This window comes from Struthio camelus, chromosome 13 (genome assembly GCF_040807025.1).
Source record: "Struthio camelus isolate bStrCam1 chromosome 13, bStrCam1.hap1, whole genome shotgun sequence".
NCBI classification, from domain to species: Eukaryota; Metazoa; Chordata; class Aves; order Struthioniformes; family Struthionidae; genus Struthio; species Struthio camelus.
The window spans coordinates 3,644,751-3,658,285 of NC_090954.1; the positions used below are offsets into that span (position 1 = coordinate 3,644,751).

Below are 13,535 nucleotides of genomic sequence, written 5' to 3' on the forward strand. Positions count from 1 at the left end.
CCTTTTGGTGAAGAGCTTTTATTTCCACAGGCTTCTGTTCCACTAATACACCATTACAAGGAGAAGGATAAAAAGCAAACAAAGGGAGTAAAAGAAAGCGCTTCCTGCACTGGGAAGCCGGGAGGGACACGAAGCTGCAGCACACGTGCCCCTGCGCTGGGCCTGCCCTGCGCCGGGGTCCTCGGGGTGAAGGACTTTTTCTTTTGTTATGGCCTTGGCCAGAAAGCAAGGTTTTTGTATACACACACACACACACACACACATATAGATGACATTAAAAATGAAGCTTCAACATGTATTTTTATTGTTATTAGGAATTTTACAAGACCTCTTATCACTGGGAAGGAGAAAGGAAGGAAAGAATAACCAAGATAGTCCAGTGGGTTGGGTCCAGGCTCAAGTCGCAGCGATGGGGTCAGGGTCTTGCCCTAGGCCTGGCACGTTGCAGGTGAGGGTCCTAGGTTATGAGCACCAGTCCTTGAAACTCATTTTTCTCATACACCCGTATGGTACCTGAAGGACGGCACACTGCGATGTCTGCCGTAGGGTCTCGGCTGCTCTGGGTGTCTCATCCTCACACAAAACCTTCATCGTTATGATCTCAATTTTCAGGGTGAGGGGCGGGAAAAAAAAAAAAAAAAAAAGAGGTAAACACAGAAAAATGTCAGTGAAAAAGCCGTGGACACGTCAAAGACAGAGCACAGAGCATTATTCCGCTCCCAAACCCCCACAATTACCCCCAGACTCCCGCAATTACCTTGCGGAGAGGAAAGCTTGATAGCAACGAATGCAATTTTCACCAGCCTCAAGGTCTTTTAAGGAGGGATCTACTAAGGTAGTAACATCAGGGAGCCAAGAGCCACCATTGCCCCTGCCACTGGTCCTGTGCAAGGCGTAGCTCAGTTTAATCAGAGAATCCAGGCCCATATACCCTGGAACGGACAAATTCTGGAGAGTGCCCCACACTGCCACCCTGGGATAATGCTTTCTCTTAATACACGTAGTACAAATCTTACTGCAGTTTAAAATGTATCTGCCTGGGCAATGAAGCCTCTTCAATTGCCTAGGTAACTCAGGAATATTTGCTATGCAAACTTAGAAAATATGGGTTGAATGGTGCAGAAATAATGATTAGCGTAGTAAGGTTTGGAAGAAACCGGGGCGCGCTATTGTGGACTGCCGAATTTGCCTATTACTTCAGCTTAATGGAGCACTTTCAAGTCTAAACAATTACTTTTCCAGAGGTTTCCTGTAGCTTCCTGACGATCAAAACAGAAGCACAAACTCCTGATACCAACCCATTGCCCCTCCATGATGGCTTTTCCATTAGTCTAGCTAGAGCAGCTACAGAAAAGAAAGCATGTCACTTATAATAATCTGTACCTTCTCAAAATAGAGCAAAGAATTGGTTTCAAGGCAGGATAAATAGTAAAGGAGTATAATTGTACTGCATCTAAGACATTGAAAGCCTTTCAATTACTGTCATTTAATTTCCCTACTATTTTCCTCTGTTAGCTTCACCTCATTTTGGATCCATTCTTTTATTTCTCTATTATATCTGATTAATTCAAACGCGTGATGTGATCATGCCTGAAGTCTGTGAATAACTGGGACATCAGACACAAAAGAAAAGTGATTAGAAAACCCAGACTTAACATGCTCTGTCTCATAACTCCTGAAAGGTTGTTACAGTAAATGCAAAACCAATGTGGCCTGACACTCTGGCAAAAGTTAGAAGACTAGGAGACATAAAATGCATGAGTTATTTTTCACATTAGGTATCAAACTGAGTTCTCCTTTAACCACTTAATTACCTTTGGTGACAGGAAAAAACATTGGTATGAAAATTAGCATTATCTTTATTATGGATGTGTCCCTGAGGCTGCTGATGCACTGACTTACATATCCATGTACGAGGACTGGAAGCAATGAAATAATTCTACCTTGTGAGTGGATGCAAAGGTTTTATACTATCGCGAAGGATTTATTATATACTTTAATGGTCATTACTTAGCATCATCTACTCTTTTAATATATTCTTCATCATCATACCCATTTTCCTCTTTCAGCCTTCTTATCTTATGTATATGAAAAAAGAATATAAAAGGGTGACAGGCAGGAGAAATATAAACCGGCCCTAAGTGGCCACAGGCAAGTCAAACTAAACTCTTCTGAGTTCAGATATAACAGTCTTAGCATCAAGGCAGCATATCCGGTGCATGATTTAACTGTAGTGCAGCGCCAGAGAGAAGAGCACAGGACATGTCTTCCCTACGCTGACCATTTGCTTTTAAGCATGCTCCAAAACTCACCAGCTCTATAACATATTCACAGAATTCAACAGGAATCACGTGGACAAATGTTTCAGATTTTAACATGCAAAAAGACTGAAACAAACAAGCAAGCAAAAAGACTTTGACTTTCTCTGCCCAAATAATTTAGTTCAAAAGCTGCTAACTGGCTACTCCTTGTGATTAGATTCTACAATGTGCTGACATTTGAGCACTTGGGTTGCTTTCAGTTTAACCCACTTAGTTTCCTTCTAAAAATAGATCCTTAAATTGAGGCCATGCCCTAAGAGAGCCTTGCATTAGGTTATAAGCACAGTAGCGTTAAAGCCTACTTTTGGAAAGGTGGACGTTGCAGCACCAGGGAACGAACAGCTTCGTTTACGCTGCGCTGAGCAACGGGGACTCTGAAGTGAGAGATGTTGAAAAAAAGAAACAAAAAAACGGCAGTAGGGAGAAAGAGCTGGAGTTGAACATAGTGGCCACTAAACCCAGAAGTCAAGGCTCTCAGACCCTGCTGACTGCCCCGTAAAGGTGAATCTTTACGACCACGTGGAGTCGCGTTGAAGCCACTGGGCAACTGGCCAGGTGAGGGAGGGTTAGCTATGCAAACCCAGCTGCAAAACTGGGATCCTAAATCACTGAGGAACGTTTTCAGCTAAAGCCCATTATGCTGGCTTAAAGAATATAAAATGCAATCGTCTTCACACATTTAACCACGTCTCCGCAATCCTACTCTAACGTCAAAGTTAAACGTGTGGAAACACTGCTTTGTAAACACTTCACTCAAGACATCAAAGTGACCAACTGAAAAATAGAAGAAAGAATGTGGGAACCTCCTCAAACATAGGCACCACGTGTATCCTTCTCCAAGCAGAGTTCTCTGAAAGCAGCAAGCTACCTCACGTGCCCCGTCACCAAGCTACGGTAATGATCCTCGTAAATTTTAACTCTGCTCAGTGTTATTTTTAAATATATTTCCAGGCCCTGCTCCTGAAGGATTAAAACCTTTCATTGGTGTAGGATGCTCAAAAGCACAAAGAACAGTTAGACTGAATTTTTTAAAAAGCTTTTGAGATTTGGGGCAGCAGGAATAAAGACTCCTTGTGAATCTTGCATAATATCACTGCGAGTAATAAAAACATAGAGAAGAGATGTTAGACAGAGAACTCACTTCAGACCTCCAGACTACTGCAGACATCTCAGTCCAACCTGCACAGAAGTTTTTCTCTAGCCTTCAGGGACAATCTGACAGCTTCAAGCTAGCACAAAGACAGCTGTTTATTCTATATGACAAAATACACGTAAATTTGATGTAATGGACGTAGTTTCACTGAATAACCATTTAAAAGCTTCATTATCATTTATAAGTTAATTTCCTTTTTTTTCCTACTTGTCATGCATCAAATTTTGCAAAAGCATAACAGTAGAGTATCTTACCTACATATCACTGAATTACGTTTTCCTACTAATATTGGGAAATCCACACTGGGGATGGAGGGGGCACAGGGATACAAGATTTCCTTTCCCAAATGAATTCATTCGAAGCAAGGCAAAGCAAGGCAGGATGGACCACAAAGCCCAGAACAAAAGCGTAGCTTCCCCAGTACGCCTGCTGGCTGCCCAGAGCCAGGCTCTGAAGCATCATTTGCATTCACATGTTTTAACAGAGGAGCGTCTTTGCTGAGGGGCCTTGAAAGAAGACAGCCTACCAGCACAGCATTTTGGAGTGCTACTTTGAGCTCGTTTTGGAAACTGTCAGTGGATAAAGGAAGAGAGAATTGCAGCCCTTCTTCAGGCAATCCTAGCTCCATCTCCACCAAGCTCTGGCCAAGATCCTTCATGCTCTACCATCTAAACAGACCCAAAATCCCACCTTGACTGGCCCAGAGCAGCAGTATCGCCCGGTGAGGCGGGAATAGTGCAAGCACCCTGTGCCCTCTGCTCCTCTGGCACTTCCTTCTCACTGAAACGCGAGGAGGACGACGAGGGCTGAAGCTGAGCCTGCAGCAGCAGCAGGCTCCCTCCCTGTGACCTGGGTCACTTCTGAGCCTACTGCATTAGAACTGAAATAAAGAGGGGAAAACACAGAGATTAATTTGAAATAAAAGCATAACTAAATGGTGTGTAAAAACCAAATTGCCATATCACAGCTTAGTGCCCAGCCCAGATCTGGGTATTATCGGCACTTACGATATAACAAGCCATTGACTCATCAGCGGCATGACAGTTAACAGCTCTGCTGACAAGAATAAATCTATTCTATCACTATTTTGTATTATTAATTAGAAGAGGGGGAGCTGCATTTGTAGCGCATACAAGTGGCTCATCTACTGCCTAATGCGAAAGGTTTTATTTGGCTTCAAAAATCATCTGTTAAAATTGTGCATCAAGGTCATAACACAAGGGTAGTTTCATTCACTAAGGCATTTTGTTTGTGGCTGTGCAAGTTGTGAGTTTATATGCCGCATCATTTCCCACAGAAAACCAGAGCAGCAAATAAACTTGTGATTCATAATGCGAATACAATGGAAGCAACCCAAAGCCTGCCCTGAACTGCTCAAATTAAAGGCATTCAGAGTTTATGTACAAGCTTGCAGAGGGGCAGCATTATAAATCTACTCACTCTCTACAGAAATATTTACCATTATCCCCAAATATTACTATATATGTAGATGTATTTGATCAATATTCAGTATCAGCCTTGCTTTACTCAAAATCTGCACAATATGCTAAAGCAGCTTTTTTCTATTACTGTATCAAACATAAGTTTGAAATTGAGCGTCGCTGTAATTTAGCTGAAATTACACGCGGACCAGGTCAGTCTCAATCAGTTTGCAAAACCTTCTACATTAATCATATTAAAGACATTGCAGATGAACAAATCAGCAGTGCAGGTGAAAACTGGCTGCTTTGAGGAAAATCCTCATGCTCTTCAGAAACCAGAGGCACAGAGGGCACCCCCAGCTGCAGTGAACATCGCACTGCTGTGCTAGCGTCTCATCCTGCTGCTCTTGGCCCTGTCCCCGCACTCAGCACCCTTTCTCAGGCCCCCACAGCCCAGCAGCATTTCGCCGTCACCAGCAACGTTCATCATCTCCAAAACACAGCTCAAGTCCCCCCAAGCTCGAAGGGCTGGTCACAGTTATACCCACACTAGATATTTTGTCTTGGCTTCGGTTGAAAACGCCATGATTTCCCTCAGATCATGCACGAATTCATTTTACAGATCTCTACCATTGGCTTAAGAAGGGTGACGTTTTGCAGATGGTTTAGGACGCAAGGAGGGGATCACTGGCTCAGACACAGCATGCTGAGGACCTCAACAACAGGGATCTGGGTGGCTTGAAGAGCAGGTGGCAGGAGCTTGCATATGTTTGAGGAATGGCAGAAGTCCAGCAGCATCTGCCTGCTAAGAACAAGGTAGATAAATCCAATGCCCCTCCTTCCTTCCTAACCCCAACGGGCATTTGTCTCCCAGTTGGGTTCTTTATTAATAAACGAGAATTCTGGTCTTTGTCTTCTCAGGCACCTCCATCCTTTGCGGTCCATCAGCGCCCTCCTGGTTGGCCTCATACAGTTATTGAGGAGTAGCGATTTCTCTTTTCCTTTTGGTGACTTCCTCAGTATCTCTTTTTCCGATTTCAACAATCTTCAAATTATGTCCTTAAAATAAACCTCACAATCAGGAATATAAAAATTATAATTTCCTTCTCCACATGCTTCAACTATTATCTTAATCAAAGCAATCATGTCACATCACATATAGCCCCTCATTATCCAAGTCGTGCCCTGTTTGTATTATATCATCCCTATCCGATGGCACACCAAACCATCTGGCAAATCCTCAGTGCTGATGCAGTCGGGAGCCCGTATATAGCTACCAGTTCTTTGGTACTATAAGACTGCTTTCTATGTAGACCAAGGCCCATCGGGTGATCACTAAGTGATGAGATGGCTTTCTCCTAGGTCCACCACATTATCTGACATTTTCAGCCAAAAGAAGGAAAGAGACATTCTACTAAATACCCAGCAATCTAGGTTAGCACTTTGTCTTAAAAAGGCAGAACTCTAGAACAAATTGTCTCTGTTGGGATGGTTTGCGCAAGTGAAGCTGTCAATGTTTGCATTTCTCTGTTGCTGAAGACCTTCTGAAAGGTATAAATTCTCCTCTGTATGGGATGGCCAGACATTTATTTGGGACACCACCCTTCAGCTCAGAAGTGCCATAAGCGCCATTATCTTCAGGCACAGAATACCTGCCTGTTGCAACACAGACGTCCTGCTCAACCAACCGTGTCTGACCTTTCAGCTAGCAGCACTCACAAGAGCGAAACGGGGCACTGGGGCTCCTGCAAGGAAGGACCAGAAAGTGTTTCTGAAGGAAACCACTGTGTTGAGTTACCGAGTTATTACAATCCCCACGTGTCGTCTTCTGGCTTGCAGAGGCAGAGAGAGTTGCCAGCAATACTTTTACACGCAAGTGCTGCCCAGGAAGAGCATTTCTAACATGGAAACACCCCATTTGTATGCTCGGAGCCAGCCCGCCCCGCATCCGGCCTCCCTCCGTGCATTATTAATGAGCAACATCAGTTACCAGTTTTCAGTCAGCTAATTTGTTCCCACAATCATGATTCCAAATACCACATGAATAATTCAGCAAGTTATTTTAACTGTAGTTAGATAAGCCTGTTAGCCATCATAAATTTAAATAAATTATCCTTTCTCACACATGAAGGTGCAAAGGCTGAGTACCCTGACATATATTCCTCTCTGCATTTTAGGTAACATATAATACCTGGTAACTCAAATTCATTTCATTGGGACTAAGCTCTAAAAGGTCAAGCAGGGCCCCTCTCCCTGCCTGCAAGGAGGGAATGGGTGAGCCAGCCCCAGGCGCTGCCGTCCTAGGAGACACCCGCCTTCCCGTGCCCAACCAGCTGGAGGTCCAAGCACACGTGCACTGCTGAGATTTCAGTGTTGCAAATGCCTCAAGTTGGCCTGTGGCACAAAAGCAAATTCCACCCTGGCTGGAGAAGCTGATCTCGGCCACCTCAGTTTCAGTTGGATTTCCTAATTCCACATCCATTCTTGGTGTGATAGCAAAACGTTGCCTGCGTTCTGGAGTAAAACTTGTCATGGCATTGGCACTGCTACTGGCACTGTCTACTTAGGCCATCTCACACAAGCCTTGTTTGTTGTGCAACAGGTCCAGAGTTCAATGATCTTGCAAGAAGGGCACCTCCCCATAAATAAAAGCCTATACTGCACCTTAAAATTTGTTATTCTTGGTGTTCATTGTAGAGCAGCTCTTAGAGGCCTCGAGTGAGAAGAAATGCAAAGAAAAATCTTTGTCACACCACTAAAATTAAGACAATGTTACTGGAGACTTTAAAATAAATATTCACAAGTTGTAATGACCTCATAGTTTAGAGGAAGCCAGGCCTCATCCTAGGCTGGCACTCTTCACTTTGCAAGGCCATGTCTAGGGAAGAGGTTGGAATGGTTGTTTATTTTCAGCTGCATCAGCAATCTGCCATCTATCGAGCCATATATCCCCGAGCAAAGATAGGTTTATAGGCATATATAACCTGGTCACTGACAGCTAAAAACATGAGGAATGTAGAAAGGATGAACATACCCAAAGATGGAGAGGTCTGGCTTGGTCCTTCCCTTTGGGGCTGTTGGTTTTAGCTCTGACCCTTTCTTTCCTTTATAAAAGCCATATAGCATCTTCTCTCACTCAGTCCATTCCTTTGAAAGAGCAATTTTGCAGTAACTCAAAACTTCAGGTATATATTCTCCCTCAGGCTTCTCATGGCAGGAGACTGTTCAGTTCTTTGAGATTCTTCCCACTCCTGCATCTCTGAGAAAAAAGAACGTGGACTGCATCTAGCACCCTGGGGCTATAAAAGCAAAGATATGACCAGGCGGTCTTCTATAACCATCATTGGTTTCTTTGATCATGGTGTTTTACCTTGCTCTAGGGAGGAGAGAATTGCTCCAGGTGTCCTCCATATTGCTTCATTTTTATTAGGCTCAGCCTCACTTAGTAGAAGCCAACAGAAACAAAAAAAGGACTAGGTATTGCAAAGAACAGTATGCACAAACAATTGCATAAAGCAGCTCTTTTAGCACTGATTTTCATAAAAGTCACCTCAACTATAAGTGACACACTGCAGATGTAAACCATTTCTAGCTTTCTGCACACCATATAAGAGAACATCCTTGTGCTGACACACAGATTCATGTGAGGAGATGTCACTGCAAGCCAGCAACAGATTTCTGCAGAAAAAACCCACAAAGCTGTTGTCTTCATCACAGCAGAATGTTAGTAAACAACTGTAAATAATATATAGGAAATCTAACTTTAGAAGGAGGGGGAGAAAGAAAATTATAATAGAGGTCTTTGTTTAAATCACTGGCAAGAGTGTTTATTCAAGGATCGCAGCTGAAGTTGCTGAGATTTAACTGAACATAGTTATAGACCTCAGTCTACTTGTCAAACAACAAGAAAAACATTGCAAAGAATATCAGGTCTTCGGGTTTCTGGGACTAAGGCCCTCTCAGACTACGAGGAATTAGGATCAGACATTGGGAGACTTTCATAGATTATCTGACATCTGCCTACAACGGGGCTCTATATATTCGAGTGAAGCATCCAGTATCCACCACTGTATGAAACAGCGGTATCAAACTCAATGAGAGTTGGAGTGGAGTGACTGAGGCAATTCGTAACATTTTTGCCTATGCACAGATTAAAGATGCTGGGTAGCCCCTTAATATTACAGATCTAAAGAGGCAGTTTTAAGTGAAATTGTTACATATTAACAGGTTTTCCTGTTACAGAATGAGTCTACTTGTATATACTGCTTAGGAAGCGCAAACAAAAAAAAAAATGTATTTTTCAGTCTAGTTGCCCAACTTCTTATTACAGAAAGCAACAAAGGATATGAAAGAGAATCCGTGAAAGGGAACCAACCTATGAGTTGGGCTTACTCTGATTTCTGAAACAAACACAGAATGGCAACTGCCATTGCCACCATCTGTGGTGTACATGGACAGAGATTCAATAAGCTGAAAAATGATGGACCTTTTCCTTCAGGCACATTACTAAATGCAACATACAGCAGATATGCACTCACATCAGCCATGTCAGTAATTTTCTTTATATCTTTTGAAGTGGTCAATATAGGGGTCTATTGCCTCAGAAAGGTATCTTTCTAGGATCAAGACATTGCCTTGCACGGAGTGCCGAGTGCCCCAGAGGAGCAACACAGCCCTGGGTTCCCAAGCCATGGTGATCTTGGTGAACTTCAAATGAAAATAAGAGCCCATACTACACTTAACCTAGCTGGAAAGACCTGTCATAGCTCTGTAGAAACAGGAAGTGTGCAACAAAGACTAACTCAATTACAGCTGTCTTGCAGAGTGAGGGGTACAGCAGTGTCAGCAATGCTTGCAGGTGCTTTCTAATCCTTCTTGGTAACTCCTGTTCTCACCCCTTTTGTCCTTCTCTGAATGCCCTTCTCCTGCCCCTCTTTACTGTCACTTTCCAGTCCCTGTCTGTGTCACTCCCCTCTTGCACGGGACAGCTATCCTTTCCTAAATTATCCTACTTTCTTTTCTGCCTTTTTTCATTTGTAACCTTCTACCTCCAGCTACTTCTAATCTCTCCCGGGGCTGAGAGATGGGGAATTGAAATGGAACATGGTTTTCTACCTTGCCCTCCACATCGGTGTGCATTTTACCCTTCCAGAGTGTCCACCTCTGCTCACTGCCACTGACTCACTGCATAGTCCAGCACAAGTCCCTCAGATCTGAAATGAATCTTGGTCCTCTCTGGACTATTGCAGGACTCAGTTAATAAATATCAGTGAAACAGAGATCTCTGCATGAGAACTGTAATGGAGGTGTAGACTGCCACGTTTCATTAATTTCTTATTATCTTCTAAGGGCTTCACTGGAGCCTAGAAGACTGTGTGAATAGTACATGAATCTGAAGAGCTTGCTGTCATCCTCACCTTCAACTTGAAAACGTGGCTGGCAGAAATCATGGGCCCGGACAGCCCAAAGGCTCCCTTGGCTGAAAACGGAGAACTCACCTATGCTCCAATCCTGTTCTGGAAGAGGTGACCAGGCTCTCGCGCTGTTTTAGAGGTCAGTGATGCAATGGCACCAACACTGCAATGTAATTAAGAGGAAAGCCCTTCCAGAAGATGCAGCAAGCACACTGCCCTAGGCACTGTGGACAGATGCAGGAAAGCAAGAGACTTTGCAGGTAGAGGAGGTGTGGTCGTGCACAAAGTAAGACCTGTCAAGAGAAAAAGGATGCTCCTATTTGGACTCCCTGATCCTCTGCAAGACTTAGGGAGGCAGAGGGCATGCCAGCAGGGAGCAAAGCAGATGTTCAGCACCTTCAGTCGCTCCAGCATCTGGGAAATGATTTCTTCTATTTTATCATTGAAAAACAGAGACTCCCAGAGGAAAGCACTAACCTCAGGATTCTCCCTCTTGCAGGAATCTTCTTCTGAACATAGATCGGATGGAATATGGTAGGAAATATAACACTGCCATGGCCTGTGGTGCATCACTCTAAACAACTGAAAGATCACTGTTCTTGCTTTACAGTGGCTTTTTCCTCCTCTAATCTCCTTCAATCAATGCAAGGTAATTCTAAATGTTTTGTAAGCGTTTAATCATGTTATTTTAAAGGAAAGTTACATCTGTTTTGGTTAACTCAGCAGTTTGAAAGTTCATATGGCTGCAACATGGGAACAACTCTCACCAGAAATAAATAGCAGCCAAGTTCTGAAACCAACATTTTTAATTACGTTTGGCATTTATTTTCTGAGCATAGCAGTACTGGTGTCAGCTAATTTGCTAAGAAACACACTATTATGGAAACATTCGCATGGACAGCATGTGAGGAGATCAGTGTGTCAGGCATTTGAGCTCACTTTGCTGCCAGGCCCAGTATAGCTCTGATAATCAAATCCACATCTATGCATGCTGCATGACTCCCTTGTTTTAAGGCTGAAGCTTGACTATCTAGAGAAGTCAGATCTTGAGGAAAGCCATGCAAGGATGCTGGAAAGTGCCCCAAAAATTCCAAATCATAGATTCTGGCTTTGCCCACTTTCGGCAGGGTATGTTTTCTAACCTGCAATTTGAAATTTTATTGTCAGAGATACTCTACTGTTTATTCCTAATACAGTTTGATTCTTACCTCTCTCTATTGTCAGCTGCTGATCTGAACACACAGACAAAACTTCAGAAGTCACTGTGAAAACGGCAGCTGCTATTCCAGGGAAGAGCTTGTAATTCTTGGGCATGCCTTAGCTCAAACCCCCAGTATGAAAAATCAAATTAGTTAGTACTATGATTCTAGGAGAAACACCATGGAAACATAACCGTCCCTTCCATCAAGGCAGGACTTCTGCGAGGCTCGGACAGCAGGCCTGCGAGCAGGCTGCTGGTGTGACTCCCACCTAGGGAAAAGGCAACAAGAGCAACGGTTTGAATTTCTTGGAGATCAGCAAAGCTGCAGAAGGACCCTGGAAGCTGAGCTGCTGTGGGTCAGCTAGATGAGAGGTGGTCCAAGTCTGCTCCAAGACCTCTTACATATAGCATACACCCCTAGGACCTACCAAACCTCTGTCCCTGCCCCTTCCAATAGCTGGGCTGTGGGAGCCACAGTTTGGGGTGTCCTTTGACTCCTCAGCTGTGTCTAGCTGCTTCCTTCTAAAACACACAGCAAAAAGATGACCAGCACAGGCCAACAGCTGGCATAAGCTCCTAGTGCTGTGGTGCTTCTGCTGGGACAGTGGCACCTCCATCTCCGCTCCAGGGGTCTCCTCTGCCTGTGACCAAGCAGCCCTGATGGTGGGAGGGTCAGCACAGCAACAGCGCAGCTGGTACAGGAAGCCCTGCCTTAATGCTGGACATTAATACATCCTTCACAGCAAAACTGCACTCTCTCTGTGACTGCTGTGCTAATTCTGTCCAGAAATGTATTTGCATCCCCATTACACAAAGACCTTTCAGATGTTAATGAATTGAGCATCTCAGCGGCTGGCCTTGTTTAAAATGCGTTTGATACTACCCTCTCTTATTTCACTTTGTATTCCAGCTCGTAGCTGGGTTTTGTTCTGACACTAAAGTCAGCCCTGTATTGAGGGACAAAGCTTTAGTATTTTAATAAATCCAAGGGCTCCTTGGACTGCTGCAATCTGTGAAGTACAGCCTAGTGGCACTTACGAACCTCACATTTGCAGCAGGGACAAAGCTTTCATTATCCTCCTTCAAAATCAGTTTCTGATGACCCTAAAAAAAGCTCTACCAGATGTTAGCAGCAGAGGACCACCAACACAGCTGAGCTGTTCTGCTTCCCACTAGCTGAGGGCATTGACTTCAAAGGAAAGGACCCTCAGGTGGTACAAACTAGCCTAGCTCCACTGCCTTCGGTGGAGACAGGCCAACCATACCCCTCGAGGACCCTACCTAGTGACTTTGCATTGACTTTGACACACATGGGATGAAGCTGATCCAGTCTCCTTTCCCAGCTGACATTGAAACAACTTTGCAGCAAGCAACCCGCAACCACCCTTTGGTCTATTTACCTCTGCTGAAACAGAAAGACCGTGCAAAGCACTTTTCTCCACCTAAACATATCATAGAGATGCAGTAAGCATCTTTGTTTCCTAATTGAAATCATACATCACTTACTTAAGTGATACTAAATCAGCAGCAAACACCACTTGAGATTCAAGCACTAACAAACAGTTCCCCACTCTGTCACCATGCTCTGCACCTGCGACAGCAGGGGCAGGTCCAGAGCCGGCATAAATCACGCTGCTTCTCTGGAAGTCACCCTCCCTGGGTTTCCACCACCTGCGCATTGGGCCCGTGGTCTAGCTTGCTCCCACCATGCAGGGCATTCCCACAGAGAAGGCCTCAGTTCACGGTAGGACAGGCAGGAGAAGAAGCCATGAGGTTTTTACGTGTTTTAGTAGGAGACTCACTTGGCTCAAAGTCATGCTTCTGTTGTGGCAAGTCACACCAGGTCAGCTTAACGGGGCACTTCGATTTGGTTACCATTTGTTATAATGAAGCCCAAAGGAAAGCGTAAACTCACTGCTGTGGTTTATATGCCAGGAGAGGAGCCAGTAGCTGTCCTTGTTCTCCCCAGTCATATTTCACTCCACCCCTCTACCTCAGTAGCTTTTAGATGTTGTGAACTATTTA

General features: G+C 44.1%; 1 long non-coding RNA gene across 1 annotated transcript in view; it reads right to left on the reverse strand.

The window, feature by feature from the left end:
* Positions 1 to 281: 281 nt before the first annotated feature.
* The window catches only part of LOC138069096 (uncharacterized), a 31,335-nt gene continuing 18,081 nt past the window's right edge, over positions 282 to 13,535 (reverse strand). The window contains exon 3 of the long non-coding RNA XR_011143903.1: positions 282 to 600. This is a non-coding gene — a long non-coding RNA (uncharacterized lncRNA). The remainder of the gene's footprint in view (positions 601 to 13,535) is intronic.